Source organism: Meles meles, chromosome 1 (assembly GCF_922984935.1).
Source record: "Meles meles chromosome 1, mMelMel3.1 paternal haplotype, whole genome shotgun sequence".
Lineage (NCBI taxonomy): Eukaryota > Metazoa > Chordata > Mammalia > Carnivora > Mustelidae > Meles > Meles meles.
Window position 1 is genome coordinate 117,980,407 of NC_060066.1, and position 13,427 is coordinate 117,993,833.

The following is a 13,427-nucleotide window of genomic DNA, read 5'->3' on the forward strand; positions in this document are numbered from 1 at the left end:
AGGCAAGGGCTCGGGGATCCAGGCCCCCTAGCCTGCTATAATGCTGCCATCTTGAACCTGAAGCCTCCGGAGGCTGGGGAAGGGAAGGCAGTCGGGGGAAGCACAGTTAATAATCCCCTCAGCTGAGAAATAAGATACATCATTTCTGCTTAGGTTCTTTTGGCCAGAGCTGGTCCTTTGGGCCCAGCCAGAGACAAGTGGACTGAGCACTACAGTGTTTGGCTGGACAGCCACATCCTTGCCATACCTCTGCATCGTGGAAAGAGAGCTTGAACCAAGCCTGACCGTGCGGCCGGATGCCAGCGCCATGGAGGAGTACGCTCAGGAGCCTCGCCCCTGGCGAATGGTAGTCGATTGCCTTCCCTATGGGTCCATCGGTGGTGGAATCTTCCAGGCCATCAAGGCCTTCCGCAATGCCCCTGTCAAAATTTGCACCGACTGAGAGCTAGTGTCAATGCTGGGGGGATCCGAGCCCCCCACAGGAGGTAGCTTGGCAGTGTGTGGGGGGGAAGCTGTTCTCCACCATCAACTATGGCCTGGTGTGCCACAGGGCAAAGAAGATCCCTGGAACTCCATCGCGAGCCGAGAACTGACCAGGGCGGTGCTGACAGCCCACAGTAGCCCAACGGCCATGGTGGACTCAGCATGATGGGGGGCCTCCTCTCGGCCCTCCTAGAGGGTGTTGGTGTCCTCCTTACTTACTACACTGCCCAGCAGTTCCACAATGTATCCTTGTTCCTGGACGACCCCAGCCAGCTTCCCCTTAAGGAGGGTACCCCAGGGCTAGGCTATCACCTCTACCCTTAGAGGCTGTCATTCCCACTCGATCCCCAGATCACCTACAGTTCTACACAAACTGAATTTTCCTTGTGCCCACGCCCCATAAGCCTTTGCGCATCTTCTGCCTCAGCTGTCTCCCCACCCCCCACCCCCTCACACCCCACCCCGCCCCCACCAAGACGCACCTTCCCCAGGGGGCCTGCTCCTCCCCGCCTGTCTGCTCCCCAGCCCATTCTCTCGCCTCAGATCCCATTTGGAAGTTCTGTCCTATGTGGAGTGTGGGTCAAAAGGAGCTCTAATGACTGAGTTTACTGCCTCATGTCCCTGGTCCCCCCAATCTTCATGGATGAGGAATTGGAAGCCCTAAGCCTTCAAGTGACCCTCCCGAGCTCACACCACTGGTGGTGGCTGTCTAAAGAAGGTAGGTGCTGCTGTCACTCCTCTTCGGACACGGCTGGCCTCACCCTGTCTTTTCCTGCAGTCTCGGTCCTCTGTGAGCTAAGACCGTCTTCATGCTGAACCTGACAGCTGTCAACACAGCACGGCTGGCATCCTAGGGGTGACTTCCTTGTCTGTATATGCTGGGGACTTCTCCTTGGCCAGCTGCTGGAGGGATGGACCTCTGACCAGAAAGGATGGCCGCTGATGCATGAGACCTTTCTCTTTCTCCTCCAGATAGACAGCTCAGAGATGTCTGTCAGGTGGCTTTGCAGACAAGCCCCACACAATCAGGCCACCAGGAAGTGGCTGGCCTGCCCTGCAGGGCATCTTTGAGTGAGCTCTCTCCATCTCTCTCCCACTAGGCTGTCTGGCCCCCACTCTGGAGGAAAACTTCCCAGGGAAGACGGTCTCTGGCTTGTCGTTTAGGGGAAACCAGACTCAGAGACAGGGAAGGGGACCACTAGGAATGCCTGACTGCCCAGGGGGGTCCCCTGCAAGGCGCCGCTCCCCAGGTCTGGTCCTCAGCCTTGTTGATTCAGAGATTCAATTTTTTTTAGAACCCAAGGGGGTCCCCTCAAGGGGCAGCTTGTGTCACCATCTATTTGGTCACCACAGAAAATGTAACTGTCAGTCTGGCCAGAGACTCGAGAGCACCTAGCCAGGGCGTCTTCTTCCTGTAGGTGAGAAACGCAAGAGGCCATGTGGCCAGAAAGTCCTCCACGAGCCACGAATCCCCAAGCAGCTGGATCTCATCGTCTAGAGGCAGATCTCTGAACTGAGTAGCTTGAGGACCTCTCACGGCTTCAGAAGTGGCCCTTGTCAAGAAGATCTGAGCGTATGCCTGCTTGGCCAAGAACTCATTTCCCGAAACAGTGCTTAGATGGGTCCCATCCCTATTTGCCCCATTACATTACTATTGTTATGCTTCTATGTCCTTATTGCTGTCATTATGATTAGCAAGAAGGCAGTATTTTGAAAAATTATTAATGTGCTTTCCTCTTTTCTCCTTTCAGAGGAAAGCCAGCCTTCCCGTGGTTAGCCCTAAGCACCCATCTGCCAGGGGGAAGATTAAATTGTTACAAAAGGAGGCAAAAAGAAATAAAGAATTAATATTCTGCTATTGGTATTTAAAATGAGATTTTTCAGCAAGACATTTATCTTTAGATCCAGGCTCCTGTCTGAGAGAGTTATAATCACCAATTGGCTAAAATGACAGGCTCTCAGGTACAGTATTTGAGCTCAAACCCAGATTCTTCCATTTACCTGTTATGTGACCTTCAGCAAATCACTGAATTTCTTTTTTTTTTTAAGATTTTATTTATACATTTGACAGAGATCACAAGTAGGCAGAGAGGCAGGCAGAGAGAGAGGAGGAAGCAGGCTCCCCGCTGAGCAGAGAGCCCTGATGTGGGGCTTGATCCTAGGACCCTGGGATCATGACCTGAGCTGAAGACAGAAACCTCAACCCACCGAGCCACCCAGGTGCCCTAAATTACTGAATTTCTTTATGACTTACTCTCCTTATCTGTAAAATAGGAGTAATAATAGTTACCTCAGAGGACTGGAGCATTTAATCAGCTAGTACACAGAAAGCGTGAGTTCAGCTAGTTGAATTCCTTCTAGCTACCAAGCATTGTAACACTTAGAGGTAGTTAGAAAGTGTCTGGGACACAACAAGTACTCAGTAAGCATCATTCTCAAAATCCTTTTATCTTCCTCTTTAGCGTATCAAGAACAGGCTCTTAGAGTATCGATGAAGCCATGAAGTTCTCTCTGTGGTGACAGGGGATATGTCAGAGAGAAAGTGATAAAAGCCTTTCCTTTCAGTCCTGAGGGATTATGGGAGGAGGAGGTGGGAAAGAAAGGAGAAAACTCCCACCACCACCACCACCACCACACACACACACACACACACACCCCTTACACCACACACCATACACACACACCATTCAAACATACACACATACACCACGCATCACACACTCCACACATACCATGCAAACCGCACAACACACACACACACACACACACACACACACACACACACACACACACACAACCATTAGGACTGACCTGAAACATCCAGAGAATGAAAAGCACTAATGACAGAGGGACCTCATGCGTCAAAGCATAGCTAATGAGAACTGAGCTATGCCAGGCAGAATGAGGGTCTAGAGAAGATTAGGAGGGATCCCCAGGGTTGGGGAGCCAGTAAGGGCACATGACAGAAGCCTAGAAGGATTTCCACCCAGCCAGCAACTGTAATGTGGAGCTGAGTTTGCCAAGGAGTAACATAGAGCCCTGGCCAGCCTAAGGGACCAGATCACAAATCCTCCTAGTTGCCAGATTCTGCACTGGAGGCAGCGACCATAACTGGAGCCAGAGACAGCCCTGGAGAGTCCAGAAACCAAGGTCAACACCATATGATTCCAAGGAGGGCGGTAGAAGGAAGGGTGAGTGGGAAAAAGACTCCAGAAGCTGGGAGATTGAGCATTTTCACACAGAGAGATTTGAGTATTTCCTAGAGGTATTGTTTCCATTGTTGCCTTCGATGGAATCGAGATTTTTCTTCCAGCTACCTAGAGACTGGAGACAAAATAAAGAATCCAATTCCCTCTGGATGTCCAAGGCATCGTGTAAGCCTTCTGACCTTAATTCAGTTTTTATTGATGGTGTTATTTAGTGGGTGCTGTCCGCTGTGGAGTGCTCTTTTGTGCGAATTGCCCTCCACACCCCTGGGGCCGTGCCAACAAACCAAACTGTTTTCTAGTAAGAGGTCCTGTTCCCTCCTCCCTGCTCTCTAACCCCACGGAGGTGGGGGGTGGGGGTTGATTTCCAGGCTAGACACCTGGCTCAAGCTGGGCCAGTCTGAATCCCTTTTGGGATTTGGAGATTTGGGTCTGAAGAAGAGGTGCTATTAGTGGCTGGAAATTACAGCAGATTTCCAGAGCTGTGGCTCCCAAAAGACCATGGGAGCACCTGGGGAGCCTCAAAATGACCCAAAGTGCAAGCCCTTGTTCCTATTCTTTTTTTTTTTTAAGATTTTATTTATTCAATTGACAGAGAGAGAGAGCACAAGTAGGAGGAGCAGTAGGCAGAGGGAGAGGGTGAAGCAGGCTCCCCACTGAGCAAGGAGCCTGATGCGGGGCTCGATTCCAGGACCCCGGGATTATGACCTGAGCTGAAGGCAGACACTTGACTGACTGAGCCACCCAGGCGCCCCCCCCCACGCCCCGTTCATATTCTTATGCCTCATGCAAATGACTTTAGTATATACTGCCATACATTTTTATGTATAATGAGGGACTATTTTCTAATAATCTGCTGAATGGGTCACTATGGGTTACTAAAATTTAGGATTCATAAACTAAAGTGATTGTTAGAAGAGTGTTCTGAGAACGCTAATTCGGCATTGTGCTGGGGAAGCTGTCTGCCGGGCCAACTTGGCAATGAAGTGATGCTCTCACAGCACAGGCACCCAGATAGCTGAATTCCTGCAATTTGGGGTAATGACACTTTACCATCAGTGCTTTATTGGTGTTGTTTAGAATTGACTGTGGGATTTGATGACTCAATTACATTGATCATTAATTATAAATGACATTAATTATAAATTACTATAAACTTGGCTTCTTGATTATTGAGCTTATAATTATCAGTTTAGTTTATTGTGGTTGTTGTGGGGTAGTGATCTTTTGGACCTATCATTTTTCAATAGAAGACTTTAAAACTATGCATTATAATTCAAATGGCATCATCATGCCTCTATGTATGCATATGCAAATGCATGCATATTGTCCCTTGGATTTTTATGAGTACGGTGATAATTCAGCCTGCTCTGACTTCTGTCCTCTGGATATTGGGAATAATTGAAAGGTTTCAAGGTTTTCATTCCTCTTCAGTGAGTCACAGTGGAATATGTTGAGCTCCCTACTCTCGAAGGAGGACCCACAAATATCTGATGTTAAGCTTCTAGAGTTGCCCCTATTCCCAGGCACCTCGACTTGTCAACTCCTTTTTGGATTCCATGAATCCAGTAAGTTCTCATTTTGATTTAAACTAGCTTGAGTTGGGTTGGGTTACTTGTATCTAAAGAACCTTAACTAACAAAGTCATATTTTATTTACTTTTTTAAAGACTGTATCTATTTATTTGTCAGAGAGAGAGAATGCGCAGGTGGGAAGAGCATCAGGCAGAGGGAGAGGAAGGAACAGGCTCCCGACTGAGTGGAAAGCCCCACGCAGGACTCATTCCAGGACTCTGGGATCATGACCTGAGCTGAAATCAGATTCCCAACCGACTGAGCCACCCAGGCACCCCAAAGTCACATCTTAAATAGGGACAAAATATTAATGTATTCACAGTCTTTCCCCTCCCTCTGCATTCTAAGAAAATTCCCCCCACCTTTTTTTTTTTTTTTAAACTTAGGGTATGCTGAGCAGAGAGTCGGATGCAAGGCTTGATCCCAGGACCCTGAGACCATGACCTGAGCTGAAGGCAGAGGCTTTAACCCACTAAGCCACTCAGGCGCCCCTTCCTGACTTTTTTTTTTTTTTAAGATTTTTATTTATTTATTTGACAGAGAGAGATCACAAGTAGGCAGAGAGGCAGGCAGAGAGGCAGGCAGAGAGAGAATGAGAGGGAAGCAGGCTCCCCGTGGAGCAGAGAGCCTGATGCGGGACTCGATCCCGGGACCCTGAGATCATGACCTGAGCCGAAGGCAGCGGCTTAAGCCACTGAGCCACCCAGGCGCCCCCTTCCTGACTTCTTGATCTGATTGCCTAGCCTCTGAGCCAGCTCTCAACCTAGAGTTCTTCCCACAATCTCTGTGGCCTACATGCCTTTTTAGTTCAGTTGTTTCTTTCATGGTGGTAAGTCCAAATCAATTAGAATGCTTTCAAAAAGCATAAATTCTGGGTGGCTCAGTTGCCTAAGCAAAAGCCTTCGGCTCAGGTCATGATCTCAGTGTCCTGGGATCGAGTCCCACATGGGGTTCCTTGCTCCGCCTGCCACTACCCCTGCTTGTGCTCTCTCTCTCTCAAATAAATAAATAAAATCTTAAAAAAAAAAAAAAGCATACATTACTAGGCCCCCAACTCAAACCTACCAAATATGAATTTCCCTGGGAAAGGCCCAGTCATTTTGGGGAAAAAGCAAATCTTCTCACTGATACTGATAGGTACTCCTTCCTGATTTGAAAACAATGAAGTGTGGAATATTCTTTAAGGACATTTCAGTATCACTGGCCTCATAGATCCTATTTACTTGAAGTCCTAGAGTGCTAGGTACAAGTTGTTTATTTGACTAAATGGCCTGTTTGACTTAGTAAATATTAGTTTTCTACATTACTCAGTGGAGAAGGGGCCCTTGTGAAAGTGAAGTTTTTCAGAATTAATGTATCAACAAATACTTATATGTCATCATCAGGGATATAAGAGAGACAAAAATCAGTGTTTTAGTTGCAAACAACAGAATCCATGTTAACTAGGTTAAACAGAAAAGGAAATTATTAAAAAGTTCAGAGAATTCAAAGAATCTCTAGAAGAGCTGGAAAGTGGGCTCAGAGGCTACACAGTTAGCCTCCAACCCCCTGCAGGGTCTTCCTAAGAACACACCACAGTCCCAGCCTCCCTGATGATAGGGAGAACTGAATGCTACCGTTGCTGTCCTTGAGAAGCTGAGACCTCCTCCGCTGCTCTCATTGAAGGAGGAGGAGGAGGAAGAGGAGGGACCAAAGGGGAAGAGGAGGGGGAGGAGAAGATTCTGTTTTCTCTTGTCATTCACTTCTGAATTAAACCTCACCTGGATCCAGCTAGTTGGCAGATTCATGTATCTGTGCCTGAGCTTCAAGGGAGGCTCTAAGAGGCAATTGAATTTCTGGCTCTGTCTTGGAGAGGCAGGACTCAATTTCCCAAAGATGAAGAAGTTGTCCAAAAGTTGATAAGAGATTCCTCTTCCTCTTTCCACTGCTTCTTCCCTTGCCTTCCAGAACAACTCGGTACAATTAGACAGACCAAACAAATCTGATGTCTGCCTCGGGGAGGGGAGGTATCTGTGCTGTCACAGAGTGGGTAGGATGTGAGAGCCTGATTAAAGTGAGGTTGTCTACACCAGGAAGTGGGAGTATCCAGTGCAGAGTGTCAGAGCTTGAGGACAGCAACAGCAATAGAGAGTGGGTAGCACAGGTTAATGGAACCTGAGCAGAGTAAGGAAGGAGTGTCCACACAGGAGAGAATGTCAGACTCCAACAGAGTCAGGATGATACACACACAGGGTATAGCCCAGTGCAGCATGTCCTAAGCTGAGTAGGATGAAGGGGACATTTGAATCAAAAGGTGACCTGGGGCAGGGTGTCAGAGCCTGAGAGGAATGAGAAGGATATTCACATGGGGATGGGGACATCCCCGCATGAGTATCAGAGCTTGAGAGGAATGAGGAAGGTTTTGATCTAAGGGGTGGCCCAGTATGCAGTTTTGGAGCCCAGACAGGCTGAAGAAGTCATCCACATGGGGTAGTTGTACAAGCTCAGCACTGGGTATCAGAGCTCAAAAGGGGTGAGGAAGGGATCCTTCCACCAGGGATGGGAGATTGGTTACATGTAGGGAAATTGATCAAACAAGTAAATTAAGATTTAAGCCTAGTGGAGCTGGTTTTCTCATTACTGGACATGGGAGTTAGAAACTCGGAAAGGGAGAAAACTAGAACGAACACTGATTTGGGACTTGAAATGTGGGCGTGCGAGCATGTGCATGTGTTCTCTAGGGCTGTGTGCTGAGAGACCAGCGACACCTCCACTGTAATGAGCACACACAACACCCAGACTGTGGCTTCCAAATATCATTCTCATGTAAAGGAACTAGGATTCTTAGAGAAATGGCTGCTTCCAGGATGTCTTAGTTTGCCTGAATTGCCATAATTACCCTATTCAAGCTTCTCCAGTTGCTCCAGTAGAGTTCATTAGAGCAAAAAGATTCAGTTCAGGATCACATGTTGTGTTATTTGTCATGTCTATTTAGTCTCTTTTAATCTGGAAGTTTCCTCAATCTTTCCTTGATTTTCATGATCTTGACACTTGAAGATTACAGCCCAGTTATTTTGTTGAATATTCTCAACTTGGGTTTGACTATTGTTTCCTCATGATTGTATTTAGGTTATGAAACTTTGGTACAAATATCACAGAAGTGATGCTATGTTCTTCTCAGTGCATCTTATAAGTGGCACAGGATTTTTATTCACTCAACTACCAATGATGTTAACTTTGATCACTTGATTAAAGTGAGGTCTATCAGCCTTCTCCTCCTTAAAGCTACTCTTTCTCCCTTTGGAAATTAGTATTTTGGGAGAAGGTATTTAGAAACAATGTAATATCTCCTTCCTTATCAAACTTTCCATTTAGTTATTTATTTATTTATATCAGTGACTCATTGTTTCGATTTCTTCCAAAGGATTTTAATGTGATACTTTATTAATTCTTTTTTTTTTTTAAGATTTTATGTATTTATTTGACAGAGCGATCCCAAGTAGGCAGAGACGCAGGCAGAGAGACAGAGGGAAGCAGGCTCCTGGCTGAGCAGAGAGCCCAACACGGGGCTCGATCCCAGAACCCTGAGATCATGACCTGAGTCGAAGGCAGAGTCTTAACCCACTGAGTCACCCAGGCACCCCTACTTTATTATTTTCTTTTTTGTCTTTCAAGTAACATTTTATTGTCTTTAAGATATAAGTGTTTTTAATTTTATTATTATTTTTAATTCCAGTATAGTTAACATACAATGTTATTTTAGTTTTAGGTGCATATTATTTCTTTTCATGCTTATTTTTTTCCAGATTTGGTCATTATGATCCCCTTCAATCTGGTTTTTGTATATTTCTGATACTTCTCTTTCTTTGAGAACTTCCTCACTTTTCACCAAGCAAGATGTTCCAGGTTCATCTTGCAGTTTTTGGGCTCCGGTTATGTGCTATGGACAGAATTGTGTCCCTCTAAAATTTATATGATGAAGTCCTAACCTCAACATGGCTGTGTTTGGAGATAGGGCCTAGAAGGAGGTAATTAAGGCTAAGTGTGGTTATAAAAATGGGGTCTTGATCCAATAGGATCTGTATCCTTGTAGGAAGAGAGAGCGTTAGGTCTATGGTCCATTCCAAGTTAATTTCTTATATGGTGTGAGGTATGGATCTAAGTTCATTTTCTTTAGTATGAATTTGTAGTAATAGTTCTGGCCTGGAGTTTTCTTTGTAGAAAAAAAGGCAACTATCTATTTAGATATAAGAATATTCATTTCTTCTTGAAAGAACATGAATAGTTTGTGTCTTTCAAGGGATTTGTCCATTTCATCTAAGTTGTTGAATTTATTGACATAAAGTTGTTCATAATGTTTTCTTGTTTTCTTCCTGATGTCCATAATTTATGTTTTTTTATTTTTATTTTTTTCTAAAGATTTTATTTATTTATTTGACAGACAGAGATTACAACTAGGCAGAGAGGCAGGCAGAGAGAGAGAGAAGAAGCAGGCTCCCTGCTGAGCAGAGAGCCCAATGCAGGGCTCAATCCCAAGACCCTGAGCTTATGACCTAAGCCGAAGGTAGAGGCTTAACCCACTGAACCACCCAGGTGCCCCCATAATTTATGTTTTTAAAGAGATCATTCTGTCTTCTCTGTGGAGAATAAAATGGTAGGGATGTTGGGTTTGAGGGAGTAGAAACAAAGCATTCATTTATTCTCCAACTGGTTTCTAAATTATGTGAGAGACTCTAGAATCATCTATACAATAGGAAATCAAAATAGTTTCCATATTACTGATAAAAAGCTTGTTTGGAGAATGTGGTTTAGTTGTGACAACAATGAGTTTTCTAATACTTTATCCCTGAATTATACAGAGTCACCAACCTCTTACTCCTCTTCAGAAAAAAGATTCACAACAACTATGTTTTTGGTTTCGAAAGGGAAAAACACTTTACTGATATTATAAAAACCTAGTAAAAACAGAAAGGAAAAAAGGGAAATGTACACATAGATGAGGGAAATAGTAAGCAGTAAATAAGAATAAGACAGAGTTACATCAGATCAGGTACTTAAAACATCCAACCTCATCAGCTGGGGAAGCCCTGTGGAGACAGAGGGGTTGGAGTCCAGATTCAGAGGCCTGGGCCGAGCGTCCTCCCCTAAGTGACACTTCCCACTGACCACCCCCATAAGGGCCAGATTTATAGGGCAAATACAGGGTTTGAAGTTAAAGATTTGTTTGCCTCTGTGCCGTTGATGGGAGGCAGCATTTCTATGTTATCATGTTTTTACACGTTCAAGGAGCCTGGGCTATGTATGCCTGCCTCTCCTCTCAGATTCCATTCTGGAGGGCCAGCAGAGCCTGGAGATAAGAGCGGAAGGAAGGCAAGATTTATAGCTCTTGGCAGCCGGACCAGAAGGGCCAGTTCTGAATTGGAGGCCAGATAAATATCAACTAACCAGGCTCCCAAGGTCATTCATGCGGTAGGAGTCTCACAAACAACATTCCTTAGCCTGCCTGCATACGTGCAGGTCTGGGTGGTCGGTTATGCGGGACAAGTCCCAGAAACTTCCATCCATACAGTCCAGCTCCTCAGGACCACGTAGCAATCTGTGACAGCAGCTCCCCTGTGGGGGCCATTCCTATCAACCTCTGGATAGAGGAGCAGAGCACGGCACATGCTTCCATAGAGCCAAGCCCTGAGGTGACCCTCTGTGCTTTTCTGCCTCTTGGTGTCCCTGTTTTTCTGTAATTCCTTCCATGAGTGCAGGTAGGGCCTGCCTTGCTTCGAACCAGCAGAATACGGCAAGGATGACGGACTATCACTCTCTCGATTAGGCTGCATTACACGACAAAGATGACGGCATGTCATTCCACCGTTACAGAACTTTACAGAAGACTCTGCTGTAGCAGGCCGAATCAAGAGATTTTCCTTGCTGGCTCGAGGAAGGAAACAGCGATGTTGAGGAAACCCACGTGGCAACACTGTGGGCAGCTCCCATGACTGGAGGGTGGCCTAAGGCTGACAGCCAGCAAAAAGCCAGGCTCCCAGGCATACAACTTCAAGTACAGGAACGCTGCTAACAATGCAAATAAAATAAGCAGATTCTTCCCCGGTTGAGCCTCCAGGTGAAAATGCCCTGGCTGACACCTTGATGGCAACTCTGCCAGAATGACACAGACGTCCCAGCTAAGCCATGCCCGGAGCCTGGAGCCACAGAAACTCTGGGATGACATGTGTACGTTGTGTTAAGCTGCTGCGTTGGTGGTAGTTTGTTACACGGCATCAGAAAATTAACACAGCCTGCCTGGGGCAGGCAGACCATTCCGAAAGAAATCGAAGCCTCGTGTGCCATCCCATTCCCCAAACTCACCACTTGGATCACGGAGAGAGGCCAACCCTGTTCACCTAACAGGGAGGTGGCTCCGCAGGGAAATAGGAAATCAAACAGAGGGAAAACTCCCGCCTTCCCCTCACCCCTGTCTCAACAGGAAGGAGGGAGAACACTTAGGGGGCTACAACCCTGGCCCAGGCAAGAGGTGACGGTGGCCATCATGATGGGGAGAAGTGAACAGATCTGAAACCTGTTCAGAAAATACATAACTTGCCAGAGTCGCTAGTTGACTTGATACAGAGGGTGAGAGAGAGGGGATCTGGAACGCCTGCCAGGTTTCTGGCTTGAACATACCCCTGATCGAGCCCCTGTATGACCTCTTGACTTGGAGGTCTCAGAGGGGCAGCTTGGGGGAGGAGTGGAAACCAAGAGTTTACTCTGGACATGCTAAGTTTGAGCTCCTGGGAGACATCCAAGTAAAGCTGACAGTTAGGGGGTTGGATATGCCAATCCAGAACTGGAGTTCTGAAGAGAAGTTGGGGCTGGAGATGTAAATGTGTGAGTCACCAGCATACAGATGTTATTTAAAGCCACAGAAAGAGATAGAACCGCCTAGGGAGGGAACACAGAACCATGCCCTTCCAGTCTCTCCAAGCTGCCCTCAGAACAGGGTATTCTAGAATGCAAATCTGATCTTTTTGTTCTGCTTAAAATTATGCAATGGTAATCAAAGGGGTTTTTTTTTCCTTCTTCTTTTAAGATTCAGTTTAACTAAAATGTTGTTTAAACTGTAAAAGGAAAGTTATGTTAACACGTTGTACACTGACCTAGTTTCACAGAAGAAATTCTATAGCACTGATTAACAGCCAGGACAATATTTGGCAAGTTGAGGAGAAACAGAAAAAGCAAAGAAAATATAATGAAAGCAAGCGAATAATTAAATTACAGCAAATGTGTCTCTTTTAACATTATTTTCTCTGAGTACCTATGATAATTTGACAGACCCAGCTGAAGATTTTAATTGCTTAAAAGGCCATGTGCTAGCTGTTGTGACCTTGCAAACTGCTTTAACCTTTTTTTCTCCTTTTGCATTTTCTATAAGGTGGGAATAATGATGTTTGCACTACATTTCTGGAAAGGTTGATGAGAGGGCCAAACGAGATCATGGAAATAAAAACATTGTGAAGGTTCTAGGAGGAGGAGGTGATAAGCTCAAGTTCAAGGACTTCCATGTGTTGTACTTCTATCTTCTCTGCCCGGCAAGAGTGCCTAGAGTTCATTAGAGGTTTATTATTAGAAAGGAGAAACATGCTACAAGGGCTCTCCTCACTGCCTTCAGAGTAAATCGCCATTGGGTTCCCTGAAAGCAGAGTCTAAGATGGAGACTTGGGTGCAGGTGGTTTGTAGAACTATCCAGAAAGCAGGAGAAGGGGAGCAGGAAGAGAGAGACAAAGAGAACAAGCCCACGTGGGGTGGCTGTTGGGACACCACGGCTGAAGGCAACGGGACTCCATTCTACAAAGACCCCTTACTCCCAGAGTCACTCCCAGAGTTGTTCGCCTGTAAGACAAGAGGCTAGAACCTTTGTCCACAAGCTCTGGCCTCTCCCCGGTGTGAGGTTGTCTGGGAGTGTGATACCCATTCAGCCCTCCCCCAGCGGAGAGCTCCTGGGGTAGCCTTGGAGACCCTCAGAGACAGAAGGCGGAGTGTGTTGGAGGCGGGACCACTGTCTTCAAGCTGTGATCTCTGATCTTGTCCGGAACCATCCACCACTACAGCAACAGAAATCGGGGTGGACCAAGGCGCTGGGGCCCAAAGCACCAAAACGGTCTGCTATGAGTTCTGAAACCTTTTGCCTCATATC

The 13,427-nt window shown here is 46.2% G+C and overlaps 1 pseudogene; it reads left to right on the plus strand.

Annotated features, from left to right (window-relative positions):
• The first annotated feature begins 307 nt into the window (after positions 1-307).
• LOC123951550 lies at positions 308-807 on the plus strand (annotated as a pseudogene).
• The last annotated feature ends 12,620 nt before the right edge of the window (positions 808-13,427 follow it).